At 43.5% G+C, this 23052-nt stretch overlaps 8 non-coding genes across 8 annotated transcripts; all 8 read right to left on the bottom strand.

Moving 5' to 3' along the window:
- Positions 1-1622: 1622 nt before the first annotated feature.
- On the bottom strand, positions 1623-1695 carry trnav-cac (transfer RNA valine (anticodon CAC)). Its single transcript has one exon. It is a non-coding gene; the product is annotated as a tRNA-Val (tRNA).
- A 2675-nt stretch (positions 1696-4370) lies between these two features.
- Positions 4371-4443, bottom strand: trnav-cac (transfer RNA valine (anticodon CAC)). The gene has a single exon. It is a non-coding gene; the product is annotated as a tRNA-Val (tRNA).
- A 2675-nt stretch (positions 4444-7118) lies between these two features.
- Positions 7119-7191, bottom strand: trnav-cac (transfer RNA valine (anticodon CAC)). Its single transcript has one exon. It is a non-coding gene; the product is annotated as a tRNA-Val (tRNA).
- Positions 7192-9865: 2674 nt separating this feature from the next.
- On the bottom strand, positions 9866-9938 carry trnav-cac (transfer RNA valine (anticodon CAC)). Its single transcript has one exon. It is a non-coding gene; the product is annotated as a tRNA-Val (tRNA).
- A 4273-nt stretch (positions 9939-14211) lies between these two features.
- Positions 14212-14290, bottom strand: trnav-cac (transfer RNA valine (anticodon CAC)). The gene has a single exon. It is a non-coding gene; the product is annotated as a tRNA-Val (tRNA).
- Positions 14291-16457: 2167 nt separating this feature from the next.
- On the bottom strand, positions 16458-16530 carry trnav-cac (transfer RNA valine (anticodon CAC)). The gene has a single exon. It is a non-coding gene; the product is annotated as a tRNA-Val (tRNA).
- A 1518-nt stretch (positions 16531-18048) lies between these two features.
- Positions 18049-18121, bottom strand: trnav-cac (transfer RNA valine (anticodon CAC)). Its single transcript has one exon. It is a non-coding gene; the product is annotated as a tRNA-Val (tRNA).
- A 2675-nt stretch (positions 18122-20796) lies between these two features.
- On the bottom strand, positions 20797-20869 carry trnav-cac (transfer RNA valine (anticodon CAC)). The gene has a single exon. It is a non-coding gene; the product is annotated as a tRNA-Val (tRNA).
- Between the last annotated feature and the right edge of the window lie 2183 nt (positions 20870-23052).

Genomic DNA, 23052 nt, shown 5'->3' with positions numbered 1-23052 from the left:
TGTTTCCACTGGGGTTCCACAGTTTTCAATGCCAGATCCATTGCTTTTTATGGTATTTATCAATGAACTAAACTTGAATATAGGTGTTATAATTACGAAGTTTTCAGGTGTTATTAAAATAGGCAGTGTGATTGATAATGAAGAAGAAAGCTGGAGAATCCAGTAAGATATCAATCAACTGATAAGGGGGTAGAGCAGTGGCAAATGGAATTTAATCCAGAGATGTGAGAGATCGCGCATTTGTGGAGGGCTAACAAGGAAAGGGAATACACATCAACTGGTATGACATTGAGAAGTGTAGAGGAACAAAGGTAACTGGGATTGCTTGTCCACAGATCCCTGAAGGTAGCTGGTCAGTTGGAAAAGTTGGTTAAGAAGTCATATGGAATGGTTGCATTTATTGGCAGAAGCAAGGAACAGAACAGCAAGTGGGTTTTGCTAGAACTGTATAAAATTCTGGTTAGGCCACAGCTGGAGTACTGCGTACAGTTCTAGTCACCGCATTGAAGGAAGGACGTGAATACGCTGGAGAGGGTACAGAGGAGATTTACGTAGATGTTGCCGGGAGTGGAGCAACTTTGCTATGAGGACAGATTGGATAGGATGGGTTTGTTTTCCTTGGAACAGAGGAGGCTGATGGGCGACAGCATTAAGGTGTATATAAAAAGGAGGGGCCTAGATATTGTTGATTAAAAGGGTCTATTTCACATAGTGGAGTGGTCAACAACCAGGCTGCATAATTTAAAAGTAATTAGTGTAAGGGTTAAAGGGGATTTGAAGTGAACATTCTGCATGCAGATGTTTGTGGGGGTCTCAAACTCACTGCCTGAAAGTGTGGTGCAGGCAGAAACCCTCACCACATTTAACAAGTTCTGAGATGTGCACATGAAATGCAATAAGGTGCAGGGGGACACACCTAAAACTGGACATTTGTTGGCCAGTGCAGATACGATGGGCTTAAATGACTCCTTCCATGCTGTAAACCTCTATGATTATATAATTATCGGTTAGGATTACTTTCATGATGCAAAACGTGGCAATCAGATAATTAATGGTGTTTCCAGTGAAGAAGTGTTCGTGCAAGCTGGGGCTCGATCTCAGGAAGCTGAGATGAAGCATCTTATGAGGCTGCTGTTTGGTGTACGGAGAGCGTTGTCTCGAACGGTGGCATTTTGCAGCCCAGTGAAGGGCGGCAAACCGTTGTTTGATGCTGCATTCTCCGCTTTCCGCCGGCAGCGGCTGATTGGAGAGTGTGGGAGCGGAAGTTAGGGCTTGTCTCGCCCTCACTCACTCTGGAGCTGTGGAAGAGCGATTAGTCGATGGGTTTGTTTGTGGCTTTAATTTTCTGTTGTGAAGCGTGGTGGCGTGGCAGGATCCTTTAATAATCTCTCACAGCTGACCTGAATGCACGGAATGTGCAGCTTTGAGATATGGTTTCTCCAGCGTCAGGGCTGGAAACGGGAGGGAGTGAGAGACACTGTGTAGAATTTGAGTGTGAACAGAACTGCAGAGAGAAATCAGCAAATGGACCAGCATCGTGAGACACTGCACTGTGTTAATATTGCACCACAAATATGAATGATTTAATTTTATCTAATCATTAATTGAACACGTTTGCATAATGTTTCCGCCCGGTTTCGAACCAGGGACCTTTCGCGTGTGAGGCGAACGTGATAACCACTACACTACGGAAACGCTGTGCCAGTGACGTTGTTGGGAACATAACCAGAGCTTTAACCTCAACAGCTGGACTACACTTCTCGAGCTTGTGTCACGAGAATAGAATGACGGTGCTATATTTCGCAAGGTTGTGAGTGAGGCAGGAATTGATCCCGTGTTTCTCTGCCTTTATACATAGGAACAGGAGTGGCCATTCCTCAGCAAGTAGTTAGAATCTGGAATACATTGCTCTAAAGGGCGGTGGAGTCAGACTCAATCTTATCTTTCAAAACGGAGCTGGATAAGTATCCGAATGAAAAAAATTGCACAGCTGTGGGTAAGTGACAGGGGAGTGAGACATGTTGAGAGTTGGCATGGGCTCGACGGGCTGCAACCATTCCCTTATTCTTTGATTCTAGAAGTTAGTGGCACATTTAATAGTGTGCATGTCAGCAGAATATTGAAAGGGACATGGATTCAGTCGGCACAACGAGAGGCATCCGATTCAGAAGATTCGGGTGCACGAAAATTCGGGTTTAATGACTTTAAAAGCATCATTTTTGTTTTGTGAAGATTCGGTCAGAGAAATGTTTGGGAAAATAATTTTTTGCTGAAAAGGGCTCAGCACTTCATCTTCTTTTTGGCTGTTCGTGTCACACTTCTTTTCGATGGTATTCTTCCAGAATGTATATTTTCTTTGCTGTTTCACAATAACCAGTCCCTTGCACTACAGTCTATCTCACTGTTTCCAACGTCTCATGTACATGTTACCAGCAATGAACATTTTGAAGCAGACTTCTAAAGCACAGTGTCCAAAATGGTTTATGTATTCAGAGGTAAAGTGCAGAGCACAGCTAAGTTATTCAATTAAGGACTCTCCTTCAGTTAACATTTCTTTAGTTGTGCAAATGAAGATCATCAGTCAATTAATGATGTTTTCCCATGAAGGCAGGATAACATTTAATGATTATGCATTTTCTAAGTAAAAGCCCATGTGATTCAGGGCGAAGTGGCATATTGGATCCAAATTTGGCTCAGAGGCAGGAAGCAAAGGGTAATGTTTGATGGGTGTTTTTGTGACTGGAAGTATGTTTCCAGTGGGGATCCGCAGTTTTCAGTGCCAGATCCATTGCTTTTTATGGTATTTATCAATGATCTAAACTTGAATATAGGTGTTATGATGACGAAGTTTTCAGGTGTTATTAAAATAGGCAGTGGGTTGACAATGAAGAAGAAAGCTGGAGACTCCAGGAAGATATCAATCAACTGATAAGGGGGTAGAGCAGTGGCAAATGGAATTTAATCCAGAGATGTGAGAGATCGCGCATTTGTGGAGGGCTAGCAAGGAAAGGGAATACACATCAACTGGTATGACATTGAGAAGTGTAGAGGAACAAAGGTAACTGGGATTGCTTGTCCACAGATCCCTGAAGGTAGCTGGAAAGTTGGAAAAGTTGGTTAAGAAGGTCATATGGAATGGTTGCATTTATTGGCAGAAGCAAGAAACAGAACAGCAAGTGGGTTTTGCTAGAACTGTATAAAATTCTGGTTAGGCCACAGCTGGAGTACTGCGTACAGTTCTAGTCACCGCATTGAAGAAAGGACGTGAATACGCTGGAGAGGGTACAGAGGAGATTTACGTAGATGTTGCCGGGAGTGGAGCAACTTTGCTATGAGGACAGATTGGATAGGATGGGTTTGTTTTCCTTGGAACAGAGGAGGCTGATGGGCGACAGCATTAAGGTGTATATAAAAAGGAGGGGCCTAGATATTGTTGATTAAAAGGGTCTATTTCACATAGTGGAGTGGTCAACAACCAGGCTGCATAATTTAAAAGTAATTAGTGTAAGGGTTAAAGGGGATTTGAAGTGAACATTCTGCATGCAGATGTTTGTGGGGGTCTCAAACTCACTGCCTGAAAGTGTGGTGCAGGCAGAAACCCTCACCACATTTAACAAGTTCTGAGATGTGCACATGAAATGCAATAAGGTGCAGGGGGACACACCTAAAACTGGACATTTGTTGGCCGGTGCAGATACGATGGGCTTAAATGACTCCTTCCATGCTGTAAACCTCTATGATTATATAATTATCGGTTAGGATTACTTTCATGATGCAAAACGTGGCAATCAGATAATTAATGGTGTTTCCAGTGAAGAAGTGTTCGTGCAAGCTGGGGCTCGAACTCAGGAAGCTGAGATGAAGCATCTTATGAGGCTGCTGTTTGGTGTACGGAGAGCGTTGTCTCGAACGGTGGCATTTTGCAGCCCAGTGAAGGGCGGCAAACCGTTGGTTGATGCTGCATTCTCCGCTTTCCGCCGGCAGCGGCTGATTGGAGAGTGTGGGAGCGGAAGTTCGGGCTTGTCTCGCCCTCACTCACTCTGGAGCTGTGGAAGAGCGATTCGTCGATGGGTTTGTTTGTGGCTTTAATTTTCTGTTGTGAAGCGTGGTGGCGTGGCAGGATCCTATAATAATCTCTCACAGCTGACCTGAATGCACGGAATGTGCAGCTTTGAGATATGGTTTCTCCAGCGTCAGGGCTGGAAACGGGAGGGAGTGAGAGACACTGTGTAGAATTTGAGTGTGAACAGAACTGCAGAGAGAAATCAGCAAATGGACCAGCATCGTGAGACACTGCACTGTGTTAATATTGCACCACAAATATGAATGATTTAATTTTATCTAATCATTAATTGAACACGTTTGCATAATGTTTCCGCCCGGTTTCGAACCAGGGACCTTTCGCGTGTGAGGCGAACGTGATAACCACTACACTACGGAAACGCTGTGCCAGTAACGTTGTTGGGAACATAACCAGAGCTTTAACCTCAACAGCTGGACTACACTTCTCGAGCTTGTGTCACGAGAATAGAATGACGGTGCTATATTTCGCAAGGTTGTGAGTGAGGCAGGAATTGATCCCGTGTTTCTCTGCCTTTATACATAGGAACAGGAGTGGCCATTCCTCAGCAAGTAGTTAGAATCTGGAATACATTGCTCTAAAGGGCGGTGGAGTCAGACTCAATCTTATCTTTCAAAACGGAGCTGGATAAGTATCCGAATGAAAAAAATTGCACAGCTGTGGGTAAGTGACAGGGGAGTGAGACATGTTGAGAGTTGGCATGGGCTCGACGGGCTGCAACCATTCCCTTATTCTTTGATTCTAGAAGTTAGTGGCACATTTAATAGTGTGCATGTCAGCAGAATATTGAAAGGGACATGGATTCAGTCGGCACAACGAGAGGCATCTGATTCAGAAGATTCGGGTGCACGAAAATTCGGGTTTAATGACTTTAAAAGCATCATTTTTGTTTTGTGAAGATTCGGTCAGAGAAATGTTTGGGAAAATAATTTTTTGCTGAAAAGGGCTCAGCACTTCATCTTCTTTTTGGCTGTTCGGGTCACACTTCTTTTCGATGGTATTCTTCCAGAATGTATATTTTCTTTGCTGTTTCACAATAACCAGTCCCTTGCACTACAGTCTATCTCACTGTTTCCAACGTCTCATGTACATGTTACCAGCAATGAACATTTTGAAGCAGACTTCTAAAGCACAGTGTCCAAAATGGTTTATGGATTCAGAGGTAAAGTGCAGAGCACAGCGAAGTTATTCAATTAAGGACTCTCCTTCAGTTAACATTTCTTTAGTTGTGCAAATGAAGATCATCAGTCAATTAATGATGTTTTCCCATGAAGGCAGGATAACATTTAATGATTATGCATTTTCTAAGTAAAAGCCCATGTGATTCAGGGCGAAGTGGCATATTGGATCCAAATTTGGCTCAGAGGCAGGAAGCAAAGGGTAATGTTTGATGGGTGTTTTTGTGACTGGAAGTATGTTTCCAGTGGGGTTCCGCAGTTTTCAGTGCCAGATCCATTGCTTTTTATGGTATTTATCAATGATCTAAACTTGAATATAGGTGTTATGATGACGAAGTTTTCAGGTGTTATTAAAATAGGCAGTGGGTTGACAATGAAGAAGAAAGCTGGAGACTCCAGGAAGATATCAATCAACTGATAAGGGGGTAGAGCAGTGGCAAATGGAATTTAATCCAGAGATGTGAGAGATCGCGCATTTGTGGAGGGCTAGCAAGGAAAGGGAATACACATCAACTGGTATGACATTGAGAAGTGTAGAGGAACAAAGGTAACTGGGATTGCTTGTCCACAGATCCCTGAAGGTAGCTGGAAAGTTGGAAAAGTTGGTTAAGAAGGTCATATGGAATGGTTGCATTTATTGGCAGAAGCAAGGAACAGAACAGCAAGTGGGTTATGCTAGAACTGTATAAAATTCTGGTTAGGCCACAGCTGGAGTACTGCGTGCAGTTCTAGTCACCGCATTGAAGGAAGGACGTGAATACGCTGGAGAGGGTACAGAGGAGATTTACGTAGATGTTGCCGGGAGTGGAGCAACTTTGCTATGAGGACAGATTGGATAGGATGGGTTTGTTTTCCTTGGAACAGAGGAGCCTGATGGGCGACAGCATTGAGGTGTATAAAAATAGGAGGGGCCTAGATATTGTTGAGTAAAAGGGTCTATTTCACATAGTGGAGTGGTCAACAACCAGGCTGCATAATTTAAAAGTAATTAGTGTAAGGGTTAAAGTGGATTTGAAGTGAACATTCTGCATGCAGATGTTTGTGGGGGTCTCAAACTCACTGCCTGAAAGTGTGGTGCAGGCAGAAACCCTCACCACATTTAACAAGTTCTGAGATGTGCACATGAAATGCAATAAGGTGCAGGGGGACACACCTAAAACTGGGCATTTGTTGGCCGGTGCAGATACGATGGGCTTAAATGACTCCTTCCATGCTGTAAACCTCTATGATTATATAATTATCGGTAAGGATTACTTTCATGATGCAAAACGTGGCAATCAGATAATTAATGGTGTTTCCAGTGAAGAAGTGTTCGTGCAAGCTGGGGCTCGAAGTCAGGAAGCTGAGATGAAGCATCTTATGAGGCTGCTGTTAGGTGTACGGGGAGCGTTGTCTCGAACGGTGGCATTTTGCAGCCCAGTGAAGGGCGGTAAACCGCTGTTTGATGCTGCATTCTCCGCTTTCCGCCGGCAGCGGCTGATTGGAGAGTGTGGGAGCGGAAGTTAGGGCTTGTCCCGCCCTCACTCACTCTGGAGCTGGGGAAGAGCGATTATTCGATGGGTTTGTTTGTGGCTTTAATTTTCTGTTGTGAAGCGTGGTGGCGTGGCAGGATCCTTTAATAATCTCTCACAGCTGACCTGAATGCACGGAATGTGCAGCTTTGAGATATGGTTTCTCCAGCGTCAGGGCTGGAAACGGGAGGGAGTGAGAGACACTGTGTAGAATTTGAGTGTGAACAGAACTGCAGAGAGAAATCAGCAAATGGAACAGCATCGTGAGACACTGTACTCTGTTAATATTGAACCACTAATATGAATGATTTAATTTTATACAATCATTAATTGAACACGTTTGCATAATGTTTCCGCCCGGTTTCGAACCAGGGACCTTTCGCGTGTGAGGCAAACGTGATAACCACTACACTACGGAAACGCTGTGGCAGTAACATTGTTGGGAACATAACCAGAGCTTTAACCTCAACAGCTGGACTACACTTCTCGAGCTTGTGTCACGAGAATAGAATGACGGTGCTATATTTCGCAAGGTTGTGAGTGTGGCAGGCATTGATCCCGTGTTTCTCTGCCTTTATACATAGGAACAGGAGTGGCCATTCCTCAGCAAGTGGTTAGAATCTGGAATACACTGCTCCAAAGGGCGGTGGAGTCAGACTCAATCTTATCTTTCAAAACGGAGTTGGATAAATATCCGAATGAAAAAAATTGCACAGCTGTGGGTAAATGACAGGGGAGTGAGACTTGTTGAGAGTTGGCATGGGCTCGACGGGCTGCAACCATTCCCTTATTCTTCGATTTTATAAGTTAGTGGCACATTTAATAGTGTGCATGTCAGCAGAATATTGAAAGGGACATGGATTCAGTCGGCACAACGAGAGGCATCTGATTCAGAAGATTCGGGTGCACGAAAATTCGGGTTTAATGACTTTAAAAGCATCATTTTTGTTTTGTGAAGATTCGGTCAGAGAAATGTTTGGGAAAATAATTTTTTGCTGAGAAGGGCTCAGCAAATCATCTTCTTTTTGGCTGTTAGGGCCACACTCCTTTTCGATGTTATTATTCCAGAATGCATATTTTCTTTGCTGTTTCACAATAAGCAGTCCCTTGCACTACAGTCTATCTCACTGTTTCGAACGTCTCATGTACATGTTACCAGCAATGAACATTTTGAAGCAGACTTCTAAAGCACAGTGTCCAAAATGGTTTATGGATTCAGAGGTAAAGTGCAGAGCACAGCTAAGTTATTCAATTAAGGACTCTCCTTCAGTTAACATTTCTTTAGTTGTGCAAATGAAGATCATCAGTCAATTAATGATGTTTTCCTATGAAGGCAGGATAACATTTAATGATTATGCATTTTATAAGTAAAAGCCCATGTGATTCAGGGCGGAGTGGCAAATTGGATCCAAATTTGGCTCAGACAAGGAAGCAAAGGGTAATGTTTGATGGGTGTTTTTGTGACTGGAAGGATGTTTCCAGTGGGGTTCCACAGTTTTCAGTGCCAGATCCATTGCTTTTTATGGTATTTATCAATGAACTAAACTTGAATATAGGTGTTATGATTACGAAGTTTTCAGGTGTTATTAAAATAGGCAGTGTGATTGATAATGAAGAAGAAAGCTGGAGACTCCAGCAAGATATCTTTCAACTGATAAGGGGGTAGAGCAGTGGCAAATGGAATTTAATCCAGTGATGTGAGAGATCGCGCATTTGTGGAGGGCTAACAAGGAAAGGGAATACACATCAACTGGTATGACATTGAGAAGTGTAGAGGAACAAAGGTAATTGGGATTGCTTGTCCACAGATCCCTGAAGGTAGCTGGTCAGTTGGAAAAGTTGGTTAAGAAGTCATATGGAATGGTTGCATTTATTGGCAGAAGCAAGGAACAGAACAGCAAGTGGGTTTTGCTAGAACTGTATAAAATTCTGGTTCGGTTACAGCTGGAGTACTGCGTGCAGTTCTAGTCACCGCATTGAAGGAAGGACGTGAATACGCTGGAGAGGGTACAGAGGAGATTTACGTAGATGTTGCCGGGAGTGGAGCAACTTTGCTATGAGGACAGATTGGATTGGATGGGTTTGTTTTCCTTGGAACAGAGGAGGCTGATGGGCGACAGAATTGAGGTGCATAAAAATAGGTGGGGCCTAGATATTGTTGATTAAAAGGATCTATTTCACATAATGGAGTGGTCAACAACCAGGCTGCATAATTTAAAAGTAATTAGTGTAAGGGTTAAAGGGGATTTGAAGTGAACATGCTGCATGCAGATGTTTGTGGGGGTCTCAAACTCACTGCCTGAAAGTGTGGTGCAGGCAGAAACCCTCACCACATTTAACAAGTTCTTAGATGTGCACATGAAATGCAATAAGGTGCAGGGGGACACACCTAAAACTGGACATTTGTTGGCCGGTGCAGATACGATGGGCTTAAATGACTCCTTCCATGCTGTAAACCTCTATGATTATATAATTATCGGTTTGGATTACTTTCATGATGCAAAACGTGGCAATCAGATAATTAATGGTGTTTCCAGTGAAGAAGTATTCATGCAAGCTGGGGCTCGAACTCAGGAAGCTGAGATGAAGCATCTTATGAGGCTGCTGTTTGGTGTACGGGGAGCGTTGTCTCGAACGGTGGCATTTTGCAGCCCAGTGAAGGGCGGTAAACCGCTGTTTGATGCTGCATTCTCCGCTTTCCGCCGGCAGCGGCTGATTGGAGAGTGTGGCAGCGGAAGTTAGGACTTGTCCCGCCCTCACTCACTCTGGAGCTGGGGAAGAGCGATTAGTCGATGGGTTTGTTTGTGGCTTTAATTTTCTGTTGTGCAGCGTGGTGGCGTGGCAGGTTCCTTTAATAATCTCTCACAGCTGACCTGAATGCACGGAATGTGCAGCTTTGAGATATGGTTTCTCCAGCGTCAGGGCTGGAAACGGGAGGGAGTGAGAGACACTGTGTAGAATTTGAGTGTGAACAGAACTGCAGAGAGAAATCAGCAAATGGACCAACATCGTGAGACACTGCACTCTGTTAATATTGAACCACTAATATGAATGATTTAATTTTATCTAATCATTAATTGAATACGTTTGCATAATGTTTCCGCCCGGTTTCGAACCGGGGACTTTTCGCGTGTGAGGCGAACGTGATAACCACTACACTACTGAAACGCTGTGGCAATAACATTGTTGGGAACATAACCAGAGCTTTAACCTCAACAGCTGGACTACACTTCTGGAGCTTGTGTCACGAGAATAGAATGACGGTGCTATATTTAGCAAGGTTGTGAATGAGGCAGGAATTGATCCCGTGTTTCTCTGCCTTTATGCATAGGAACAGGAGTGGCCATTCCTCAGCAAGTAGTTAGAATCTGGAATACATTGCTCTGAAGGGCGGTGGAGTCAGACTCAATCTTATCTTTCAAAACGGAGTTGGATAAGTATCCGAATGAAAAAAATTGCACAGCTGTGGGTAAATGACAGGGGACTGAGACTTGTTGAGAGTTGGCATGGGCTCGACGGGCTGCAACCATTCCCTTATTCTTTGATTCTATAAGTTAGTGGCACATTTAATAGTGTGCATGTCAGCAGAATATTGAAAGGGACATGGATTCAGTCGGCACAACGAGAGGCATCTGATTCAGAAGATTCGGGTGCACGAAAATTCGGGTTTAATGACTTTAAAAGCATCATTTTTGTTTTGTGAAGATTCGGTCAGGGAAAAGATTGGGAAAATAATTTTTTGCTGAAAAGGGCTCAGCACTTCATCTTCTTTTTGGCTGTTAGGGTCACACTTCTTTTCGATGGTATTCTTCCAGAATGTATATTTTCTTTGCTGTTTCACAATAACCAGTCCCTTGCACTACAGTCTATCTCACTGTTTCCAACGTCTCATGTACATGTTACCAGCAATGAACATTTTGAAGCAGACTTCTAAAGCACAGTGTCCAAAATGGTTTATGGATTCAGAGGTAAAGTGCAGAGCACAGATAAGTTATTCAATTAAGGACTCTCTTTCAGTTAACATTTCTTTAGTTGTGCAAATGAAGATCATCAGTCAATTAATGATGTTTTCTCATGAAGGCAGGATAACATTTAATGATTATGCATTATCTAAGTAAAAGCCCATGTGATTCAGGGCGAAGTGGCACATTGGATCCAAATTTGGCTCAGAGGCAGGAAGCAAAGGGTAATGTTTGATGGGTGTTTTTGTGACTGGAAGTATGTTTCCAGTGGGGTTCCGCAGTTTTCAGTGCCAGATCCATTGCTTTTTATGGTATTTATCAATGATCTAAACTTGAATATAGGTGTTATGATGACGAAGTTTTCAGGTGTTATTAAAATAGGCAGTGGGTTGATAATGAAGAAGAAAGCTGGAGACTCCAGGAAGATATCAATCAACTGATAAGGGGGTAGAGCAGTGGCAAATGGAATTTAATCCAGAGATGTGAGAGATCGCGCATTTGTGGAGGGCTAACAAGGAAAGGGAATACACATCAACTGGTATGACATTGAGAAGTGTAGAGGAACAAAGGTAACTGGGATTGCTTGTGCACAGATCCCTGAAGGTAGCTGGTCAGTTGGAAAAGTTGGTTAAGAAGTCATATGGAATGGTTGCATTTATTGGAAGAAGCAAGGAACAGAACAGCAAGTGGGTTTTGCTAGAACTGTATAAAATTCTGGTTAGGCCACAGCTGGAGTACTGCGTGCAGTTCTAGTCACCGCATTGAAGGAAGGACGTGAATACGCTGGAGAGGGTACAGAGGAGATTTACGTAGATGTTGCCGGGAGAGGAACAACTTTGCTATGAGGACAGATTGGATAGGATGGGTTTGTTTTCCTTGGAACAGAGGAGGCTGATGGGCGACAGCATTAAGGTGTAAATAAAAAGGAGGGGCCTAGATATTGTTGATTAAAAGGGTCTATTTCACAGAGTGGAATGGTCAACAACCAGGCTGCATAATTTAAAAGTAATTAGTGTAAGGGTTAAAGGGGATTTGAAGTGAACATTCTGCATGCAGATGTTTGTGGGGGTCTCAAACTCACTGCCTGAAAGTGTGGTGCAGGCAGAAACCCTCACCACATTTAACAAGTTCTGAGATGTGCACATGAAATGCAATAAGGTGCAGGGGGACACACCTAAAACTGGACATTTGTAGGCCGGTGCAGATACGATGGGCTTAAATGACTCCTTCCATGCTGTAAACCTCTATGATTATATAATTATCGGTTAGGATTACTTTCATGATGCAAAACGTGGCAATCGGATAATTAATGGTGTTTCCAGTGAAGAAGTGTTCGTGCAAGCTGGGGCTCGAACTCAGGTAGCTGAGATGAAGCATCTTATGAGGCTGCTGTTCGGTGTACGGGTAGCGTTGTCTCGAACGGTGGCATTTTGCAGCCCAGTGAAGGGCGGTAAACCGCTGTTTGATGCTGCATTCTCCGCTTTCCGCCGGCAGCGGCTGATTGGAGAGTGTGGGAGCGGAAGTTAGGGCTTGTCCCGCCCTCACTCACTCTGGAGCTGGGGAAGAGCGATTAGTCGATGGGTTTGTTTGTGGCTTTAATTTTCTGGTGTGAAGCGTGGTGGCGTGGCAGGATCCTTTAATAATCTCTCACAGCTGACCTGAATGCACGGAATGTGCAGCTTTGAGATATGGTTTCTCCAGCGTCAGGGCTGGAAACGGGAGGGAGTGAGAGATACTGTGTAGAATTTGAGTGTGAACATAACTGTAGAGAGAAATCATCAAATGGAACAGCATCGTGAGACACTGCACTCTGTTAATATTGAACCACTAATATGAATGATTTAATTTTATCTAATCATTAATTGAACACGTTTGCATAATGTTACCGCCCGGTTTCCTTTCGCGTGTGAGTCGAACGTGATAACCACTACACTACGGAAACGCTGTGGCAGTAACATTGTTGGGAACATAACCAGAGCTTTAACCTCAACAGCTGGACTACACTTCTGGAGCTTGTGTCACGAGAACAGAATGACGGTGCTATATTTAGCAAGGTTGTGAGTGTGGCAGGAAGTGATCCCGTGTTTCTCTGCCTTTATACATAGGAACAGAAGTGGCCATTCCTCAGCAAGTGGTTAGAATCTGGAATACACTGCTCTAAAGGGCGGTGGAGTCAGACTCAATCTTATCTTTTAAAACGGAGTTGGATAAGTATCCGAATGCAAAAAATTGCACAGCTGTGGGTAAATGACAGGGGAGTGAGACTTGTTGAGAGTTGGCATGGGCTCGACGGGCTGCAACCATTCCCTTATTCTTTGATTGTGTAAGTTAGTGGCACATTTAATAGTGTGCATGTCAGCAGAATATGGAAAGGGACATGGATTCAGTAGGCACAACGAGAGGCATCTGATTCAGAAGATTCGGGTGCACGAAAATTCGGGTTTAATGACTTTAAAAGCATCATTTTTGTTTTGTGAAGATTCGGTCAGAGAAATGTTTGGGAAAAGAATTTTTTGCTGAAAAGAACTCAGCACTTCATCTTCTTTTTGGCTGTTAGGGTCACACTTCTTTTCGATGGTATTCTTCCAGAATGTATATTTTCTTTGCTGTTTCACAATAATCAGTCCCTTGCACTATAGTCTATCTCACTGTTTCCAACTTTCCATGTACATGTTACCAGCAATGAACATTTTGAAGCAGGCAGAAACCCTCACCACATTTAACAAGTTCTTAGACGTGCACATGAAATGCAATAAGGTGCAGGGGTACACACCTAAAACTTGGCATTTGTTGGCCGGTGCAGATACGATGGGCTTAAATGACTCCTTCCATGCTGTAAACCTCTATGATTATATAATTATCGGTAAGGATTACTTTCATGATGCAAAACGTGGCAATCAGATAATTAATGGTGTTTCCAGTGAAGAAGTGTTCGTGCAAGCTGGGGCTCGAAGTCAGGAAGCTGAGATGAAGCATCTTATGAGGCTGCTGTTCGGTGTACGGGGGGCGTTGTCTCGAACGGTGGCATTTTGCAGCCCAGTGAAGGGCGGTAAACCGCTGTTTGATGCTGCATTCTCCGCTTTCCGCCGGCAGCGGTTGATTGGAGAGTGTGGGAGCGGAAGTTAGGGCTTGTCCCGCCCTCACTCACTCTGGAGCTGGGGAAGAGCGATTATTCGATGGGTTTGTTTGTGGCTTTAATTTTCTGTTGTGAAGCGTGGTGGCGTGGCAGGATCCTTTAATAATCTCTCACAGCTGACCTGAATGCACGGAATGTGCAGCTTTGAGATATGGTTTCTCCAGCGTCAGGGCTGGAAACGGGAGGGAGTGAGAGACACTGTGTAGAATTTGAGTGTGAACAGAACTGCAGAGAGAAATCAGCAAATGGAACAGCATCGTGAGACACTGTACTCTGTTAATATTGAACCACTAATATGAATGATTTAATTTTATACAATCATTAATTGAACACGTTTGCACAATGTTTCCGCCCGGTTTCGAACCGGGGACCTTTCGCGTGTGAGGCAAACGTGATAACCACTACACTACGGGTTTAATGACTTTAAAAGCATCATTTTTGTTTTGTGAAGATTCGGTCAGAGAAATGTTTGGGCAAAGATTTTTTTGCTGAAAAGGGCTCAGCACTTCATCTTCTTTTTGGCTGTTAGGGCCACACTTCTTTTCGATGGTATTCTTCCAGAATGTATATTTTCTTTGCTGTTTCACAATAACCAGTCCCTTGCACTACAGTCTATCTCACTGTTTCCAACGTCCCATGTACATGTTACCAGCAAGGAACATTTTGAAGCAGACTTCTAAAGCACAGTGTCCAAAATGGTTTATGGATTCAGAGGTAAAGTGCAGAGCACAGATAAGTTATTCAATTAAGGACTCTCCTTCAGTTAACATTTCTTTAGTTGTGCAAATGAAGATCATCAGTCAATTAATGATGTTTTCCCATGAAGGCAGGATAACATTTAATGATTTGGCATTTTCTAAGTAAAAGCCCATGTGATTCAGGGCGCAATGGCAAATTGGATCCAAATTTGGCTCAGAGGCAGGAAGCAAACGGTAATGTTTGATGGGTGTTTTTGTGACTGGAAGGATGTTTCTAGTGGGGTTCCACAGTTTTCAGTGCCAGATCCATTGCTTTTTATGGTATTTATCAATGATCTAAACTTGAATATCGGTGTTATGATTACGAAGTTTTCAGGTGTTATTAAAATAGGCAGTGTGGTTGATAATGAAGAAGAAAGCTGGAGACTCCATGAAGATATCAATCAACTGATAAGGGGGTAGAGCAGTGGCAAATGGAATTTAATCCAGAAATGTGAGAGATCGCTCATTTGTGGAGGGCTAACAAGGAAAGGGAATACACATCAACTGGTATGACAATTAGAAGTGTAGAGGAACAAAGGCAACTGGGATTGCTTGTCCACAGATCCCTGAAGGTAGCTGGCGAGTTGGAAAAGTTGGTTAAGAAGTCATATGGAATGGTTGCATTTATTGGCAGAAGCAAGGAACAGAACAGCAAGTGGGTTATGCTAGAACTGTATAAAATTCTGGTTAGGCCACAGCTGGAGTACTGCGTGCAGTTCTGTTCACCGCATTGATGGAAGAACGTGAATACGCTGGAGAGGGTACAGAGGAGATTTACGTAGATGTTGCCGGGAGTGGAGCAACTATGCTATGAGGACAGATTGGATAGGATGGGTTTGTTTTCCTTGGAACAGAGGAGGCTGATGGGCGACAGCATTGAGGTGTATAAAAATAGGAGGGGCCTAGAGATTATTGATTAAAAGGGTCTATTTCACATAGTGGAGTGGTCAACAACCAGGCTGCATAATTTAAAAGTAATCAGTGTTAGGGTTAAAGGGGATTTGAAGTGAACATTCTGCATGCAGATGTTTGTGGGGGTCTCAAACTCACTGCCTGAAAGTGTGGTGCAGGCAGAAACCCTCACCACATTTAACAAGTTCTTCGATGTGCACATGAAATGCAATAAGGTGCAGGAGTGCCCATCTAAAATTGGGCATTTGTTGGCCGCTGCAGATACGATGGGCTTAAATGACTCCTTCCATGCTGTAAACCTGTATGATTAGAAAATTATCGGTTAGGATTATTTTCATGATGCAAAACGTGGCAATCAGATAACTAATGGTGTTTCCAGTGAAGAAGTGCTCGTGCAAGCTGGGTCTCGAACTCAGGAATATGAGATGAAGCATCTTACGAGGCTGCTGTTCGGTGTACGGGGAGCGTTGTCTCGAAAGGTGGCATTTTGCAGCCCAGAGAAGAGCGGTAAACCGCTGTTTGATGCTGCATTCTCCGTTTTCCGCCGGCAGCGGCTCATTGGAGAGTGTGGGAGTGGAAGTTAGGGCTTGTCCCGCCCTCACTCACTCTGGAGCTGGTGAAGAGCGATTAGTCGATGGGTTTGTTTGTGGCTTTAATTTTCTGTTGTGAAGCGTGGTGGCGTGGCAGGATCCTTTAATAATCTCTCACAGCTGACCTGAATGCACGGAATGTGCATCTTTGAGATATGGTTTCTCCAGCGTCAGGGCTGGAAACGGGAGGGAGTGAGAGACACTGTGTAGAATTTGAGTGTGAACAGAACTGTAGAGAGAAATCATCAAATGGAACAGCATCGTGAGACACTGCACTCTGTTAATATTGAACCACTAATATGAATGATTTAATTTTATCTAATCATTAATTGAACACGTTTGCATAATGTTTCCACCCGGTTTCGAACCGGGGAACTTTCGCGTGTGAGGCGAACGTGATAACCACTACACTACTGAAACTCTGCTGCATTAACGTCGTTGGGAACATAACCAGAGCTTTAACCTCAACAGCTGGACTGCACTTCTGGAGCTTGTGTCACGAGAATAGAATGACGGTGCGAAATTTAGCAAGGTTGTGAGTGTGGCAGGAATTGATCCCGTGTTTCTCTGCCTTTATACATAGGAACAGGAGTGGCCATTCCTCAGCAAGTGGTTAGAATCTGGAATACACTGCTCTAAAGGGCGGTGGAGTCAGACTCAATCTTATCTTTTAAAACGGAGTTGGATAAGTATCCGAATGCAAAAAATTGCACAGCTGTGCGTAAATGACAGAGGAGTGAGACTTGTTGAGATTTGGCATGGGCTCGACGGACTGCAACCATTCCCTTATTCTTTGATTGTGTAAGTTAGTGGCACATTTAATAGTGTGCATGTCAGCAGAATATTAAAAGGGACATGGATTCAGTCGGCACAACGAGAGGCATCTGATTCAGAAGATACGGGTGCACGAAAATTCCGGTTTAATGACTTTAAAAGCATCATTTTTGTTTTGTGAAGATTCGGTCAGAGAAATGTTTGGGAAAAGAATTTTTTGTTGAAAAGGACTCAGCACTTCATCTTCTTTTTGGCTGTTAGGGTCACACTTCTTTTCGATGGTATTCTTCCAGAATGTATATTTTCTTTGCTGTTTCACAATAAACAGTCCCTTGCACTACAGTGTATCTCACTGTTTCCAAAGTCCCATGTACATGTTACCAGCAATGAACATTTTTAAGCAGACAGAAACCCTCACCACATTTAACAAGTTCTTAGATGTGCACATGAAATTCAATAAGGTGCATGGCATTTGTTGGCCGGTGCAGATACGATGGGCTTAAATGACTCTTTCCATGCTGTAAACCTCTATGATTATATAATTATCGGTTAGGATTACTTTCATGATGCAAAACGTGGCAATCAGATAATTAATGGTGTTTCCAGTGAAGAAGTGTTCGTGCAAGCTGGGGCTCGAACTCAGGTAGCTGAGATGAAGCATCTTATAAGGCTGCTGTTCGGTGTCCGGGTAGCGTTGTCTCGAACGGTGGCATTTTGCAGCCCAGTGAAGGGCGGTAAACCGCTGTTTGATGCTGCATTCTCCGCTTTCCGCCGGCAGCGGCTGATTGGAGAGTGTGGGAGCGGAAGTTAGGGCTTGTCCCGCCCTCACTCACTCTGGAGCTGGGGAAGAGCGATTAGTCGATGGGTTTGTTTGTGGCTTTAATTTTCTGGTGTGAAGCGTGGTGGCGTGGCAGGTTCCTTTAATAATCTCTCACAGCTGACCTGAATGCACGGAATGTGCAGCTTTGAGATATGGTTTCTCCAGCGTCAGGGCTGGAAACGGGAGGGAGTGAGAGACACTGTGCAGAATTTGAGTGTGAACAGAACTGCAGAGAGAAATCATCAAATGGAACAGCATCGTGAGACACTGCACTCTGTTAATATTGAACCACTAACATGAATGATTTAATTTTATCGAATCATTAATTGAACACGTTTGCATAATGTTTCCACCCGATTTCGAACCGGGTACCTTTCGCGTGTGAGGCGAACGTGATAACCACTACACTACGGAAACGCTGCGGCAGTAACATTGTTGGGAACATAACCAGAGCTTCAACCTCAACAACTGGACGACACTTCTGCAGCTTGTGTCACGAGAATAGAATGACGGTGCTGTATTTAGCAAGGTTGTGAGTGTGGCAGGAATTGATCCTGTGTTTCTCTGTTTTTATACATCGGAACAGGAGTGGCCATTCCTCAGCAAGTGGTTAGAATCTGGAATACACTGCTCTAAAGGGCGGTGGAGTCAGACTCAATCTTATCTTTCAAAACGGAGTTGGATAAGTATCCGAATGAAAAAAATTGCACAGCTGTGGGTAAATGACAGGGGAGTGAGACTTGTTGAGAGTTGGCATGGGCTCGACGGGCTGCAAACATTCCCTTATTCTTTGATTCTATAAGTTAGTGGCATATTTAATAGTGTGCATGTCAGCAGAATATTGAAAGGGACATGGATTCAGTCGGCACAACGAGAGGCATCTGATTCAGAAAATTCGGGTGCACGAAAATTCGGGTTTAATGACTTTAAAAGCATCATTTTTGTTTTGTGAAGATTCGGTCAGAGAAATGTTTGGGCAAAGATTTTTTTGCTGAAAAGGGCTCAGCACTTCATCTTCTTTTTGGCTGTTAGGGCCACACTTCTTTTCGATGGTATTCTTCCAGAATGTATATTTTCTTTGCTGTTTCACAATAACCAGTCCCTTGCACTACAGTCTATCTCACTGTTTCCAACGTCCCATGTACATGTTACCAGCAAGGAACATTTTGAAGCAGACTTTTAAAGCATAGTGTCCAAAATGGTTTATGGATTCAGAGGTAAAGTGCAGAGCACAGATAAGTTATTCAATTAAGGACTCTCCTTCAGTTAACATTTCTTTAGTTGTGCAAATGAAGATCATCAGTCAATTAATGATGTTTTCCCATGAAGACAGGATAACATTTAATGATTATGCATTTTCTAAGTAAAAGCCCATGTGATTCAGGGCGCAGTGGCAAATTGGATCCAAATTTGGCTCAGAGGCAGGAAGCAAAGGGTAATGTTTGATGGGTGTTTTTGTGACTGGAAGGATGTTTCTAGTGGGGTTCCACAGTTTTCAGTGCCAGATCCATTGCTTTTTATGGTATTTATCAATGATCTAAACTTGAATATCGGTGTTATGATTACGAAGTTTTCAGGTGTTATTAAAATAGGCAGTGTGGTTGATAATGAAGAAGAAAGCTGGAGACTCCAGGAAGATATCAATCAACTGATAAGGGGGTAGAGCAGTGGCAAATGGAATTTAATCCAGAAATGTGAGAGATCGCTCATTTGTGGAGGGCTAACAAGGAAAGGGAATACACATCAACTGGTATGACATTGAGAAGTGTAGAGGAACAAAGGCAACTGGGATTGCTTGTCCACAGATCCCTGAAGGTAGCTGGCGTGTTGGAAAAGTTGGTTAAGAAGTCATATGGAATGGTTGCATTTATTGGCAGAAGCAAGGAACAGAACAGCAAGTGGGTTATGCTAGAACTGTATAAAATTCTGGTTAGGCCACAGCTGGAGTACTGCGTGCAGTTCTGTTCACCGCATTGATGGAAGAACGTGAATACGCTGGAGAGGGTACAGAGGAGATTTACGTAGATGTTGCCGGGAGTGGAGCAACTATGCTATGAGGACAGATTGGATAGGATGGGTTTGTTTTCCTTGGAACAGAGGAGGCTGATGGGCGACAGCATTGAGGTGTATAAAAATAGGAGGGGCCTAGAGATTGTTGATTAAAAGGGTCTATTTCACATAGTGGAGTGGTCAACAACCAGGCTGCATAATTTAAAAGTAGTCAGTGTTAGGGTTAAAGGGGATTTGAAGTGAACATTCTGCATGCAGATGTTTGTGGGGGTCTCAAACTCACTGCCTGAAAGTGTGGTGCAGGCAGAAACCCTCACCACATTTAACAAGTTCTTCGATGTGCACATGAAATGCAATAAGGTGCAGGAGTGCACATCTAAAATTGGGCATTTGTTGGCCGCTGCAGATACGATGGGCTTAAATGACTCCTTCCATGCTGTAAACCTGTATGATTAGAAAATTATCGGTTCGGATTATTTTCATGATGCAAAACGTGGCAATCAGATAACTAATGGTGTTTCCAGTGAAGAAGTGCTCGTGCAAGCTGGGTCTCGAACTCAGGAAGCTGAGATGAAGCATCTTACGAGGCTGCTGTTCGGTGTACGGGGAGTGTTGTCTCGAACGGTGGCATTTTGCAGCCCAGTGAAGAGCGGTAAACCGCTGTTTGATGCTGCATTCTCCGTTTTCCGCCGGCAGCGGCTGATTGGAGAGTGTGGGAGTGGAAGTTAGGGCTTGTCCCGCCCTCACTCACTCTGGAGCTGGTGAAGAGCGATTAGTCGATGGGTTTGTTTGTGGCTTTAATTTTCTGTTGTGAAGCGTGGTGGCGTGGCAGGATCCTTCAATAATCTCTCACAGCTGACCTGAATGCACGGAATGTGCAGCTTTGAGATGTGGTTTCTCCAGCGTCAGGGCTGGAAACGGGAGGGAGTGAGAGACACTGTGCAGAATTTGAGTGTGAACAGAACTGTAGAGAGAAATCATCAAATGGAACAGCATCGTGAGACACTGCACTCTGTTAATATTGAACCACTAATATGAATGATTTAATTTTATCTAATCATTAATTGAACACGTTTGCATAATGTTTCCACCCGGTTTCGAACCGGGGAACTTTCGCGTGTGAGGCGAACGTGATAACCACTACACTACTGAAACTCTGCTGCATTAACATCGTTGGGAACATAACCAGAGCTTTAACCTCAACAGCTGGACTGCACTTCTGGAGCTTGTGTCACGAGAATAGAATGACGGTGCGAAATTTAGCAAGGTTGTGAGTGTGGCAGGAATTGATCCCGTGTTTCTCTGCCTTTATACATAGGAAGAGGAGTGGCCATTCCTCAGCAAGTGGTTAGAATCTGGAATACACTGCTCTAAAGGGCGGTGGAGTCAGACTCAATCTTATCTTTCAAAACGGAGTTGGATCAGTATCCGAATGAAAAAAATTGCACAGCTGTGTGTAAATGACAGGGGCGTGAGATTTGTTGAGAGTTGGCATGGGCTCGACGGGCTGCATCCATTCCCTTATTCTTTGATTCTATAAGTTAGTGGCACATTTAATAGTGTGCATGTCAGCAGAATATTGAAAGGGACATGGATTCAGTCGGCACAACGAGAGGCATCTGATTCAGAAGATTCGGGTGCACGAAAATTCGGGTTTAATGACTTTAAAAGCATCATTTTTCTTTTGTGAAGATTCGGTCAGAGAAATGTTTGAAAAAGAATTTTTTGCTTAAAGGGGCTCAGCACTTCATTTTCTTTTTGGCTGTTAGGGCCACACTTCTTTTCGATGGTATTCTTCCAGAATGTATATTTTCTTTGCTGTTTCACAATAACCAGTCCCTTGCACTGCAGTCTATCTCACTGTTTCCAACGTCTCATGTACATGTTACCAGCAATGAACATTTTGAAGCAGACTTCTAAAGCACAGTGTCCAAAATGGTTTATGGATTCAGAGGTAAAGTGCAGAGCACAGATAAGTTATTCAATTAAGGATTCTCCTTCAGTTAACATTTCTTTAGTTGTGCAAATGAAGATCATCAGTCAATTAATGATGTTTTCCCATGAAGGCAGTATAACATTTAATGATTATGCATTTTCTAAGTAAAAGCCCATGTGATTCAGGGCGAAGTGGCAAATTGGATCAAAATTTGGCTCAGAGGCAGGAAGCAAAGGGTAATGTTTGATGGGTGTTTTTGTGACTGGAAGGATGTTTCCAGTGTGGTTCCGCAGTTTTCAGTGCCAGATCCATTGCTTTTTATGGTATTTATCAATGATCTAAACTTGAATATAGATGTTATGATTCCGAAGTTTTCAGGTGTTATTAAAATAGGCAGTGTGGTTGATAATGAAGAAGAAAGCTGGAGACTCCAGGAAGATAACAATCAACTGATAAGGTGGTAGAGCAGTGGAAAATGAGAGATCGCGCATTTGTGGAGGGCTAACAAGGAAAGGGAATACACATCAACTGGTATGACATTGATAAGTGTAGAGAAACAAAGGTAACTGGGATTGCTTGTCCACAGATCCCTGAAGGTAGCTGGCCAGTTGGAAAAGTTGATGAAGAATTCATATGGAATGGTTGCATTTATTGGCAGAAGCAAGGAACAGAAAAGCAAGTGGGTTATGCTAGAACTGTATAAAATTCTGGTTAGGCCACAGCTGGAGTACTGCGTGCAGTTCTGGTCACCGCATTGATGGAAGAACGTGAATACGCTGGAGAGGGTACAGAGGAGATTTACGTAGATGTTGCCGGGAGTGGAGCAACTTTGCTATGAGGACAGATTGGATAGGATGGGTTTGTTTTCCTTGGAACAGAGGAGGCTGATGGGCGACCGCATTGAGGTGTATAAAAATAGGAGGGGCCTAGATATTGTTGATTAAAAGGGTCTATTTCACATAGTGGAGTGGTCAACAACCAGGCTGCATAATTTAAAAGTAATTAGTGTAAGGGTTAAAGGGGATTTGAAGTGAACATTCTGCATGCAGATGTTTGTGGGGGTCTCAAACTCACTGCCTGAAAGTGTGGTGCAGGCAGAAACCCTCACCACATTTAACCAGTTCTGAGATGTGCACATGAAATGCAATAAGGTGCAGGGGTACACACCTAAAACTGGGCATTTGTTGGCCGGTGCAGATACGATAGGCTTAAATGACTCCTTCCATGCTGTAAACCTCTATGATTATATAATTATCGGTTAGGATTACTTTCATGATGCAAAACGTGGCAATCAGATAATTAATGGTGTTTCCAGTGAAGAAGTGTTCATGCAAGCTGGGGCTCGAACTCAGGAAGCTGAGATGAAGCATCTTATGAGGCTGCTGTTCGGAGCACGGGGAGC

This window comes from Pristiophorus japonicus, chromosome 3 (genome assembly GCF_044704955.1).
Source record: "Pristiophorus japonicus isolate sPriJap1 chromosome 3, sPriJap1.hap1, whole genome shotgun sequence".
In the NCBI taxonomy this organism is placed as follows: domain Eukaryota; kingdom Metazoa; phylum Chordata; class Chondrichthyes; family Pristiophoridae; genus Pristiophorus; species Pristiophorus japonicus.
This window is presented reverse-complemented; position numbering and strand designations above follow the sequence as displayed.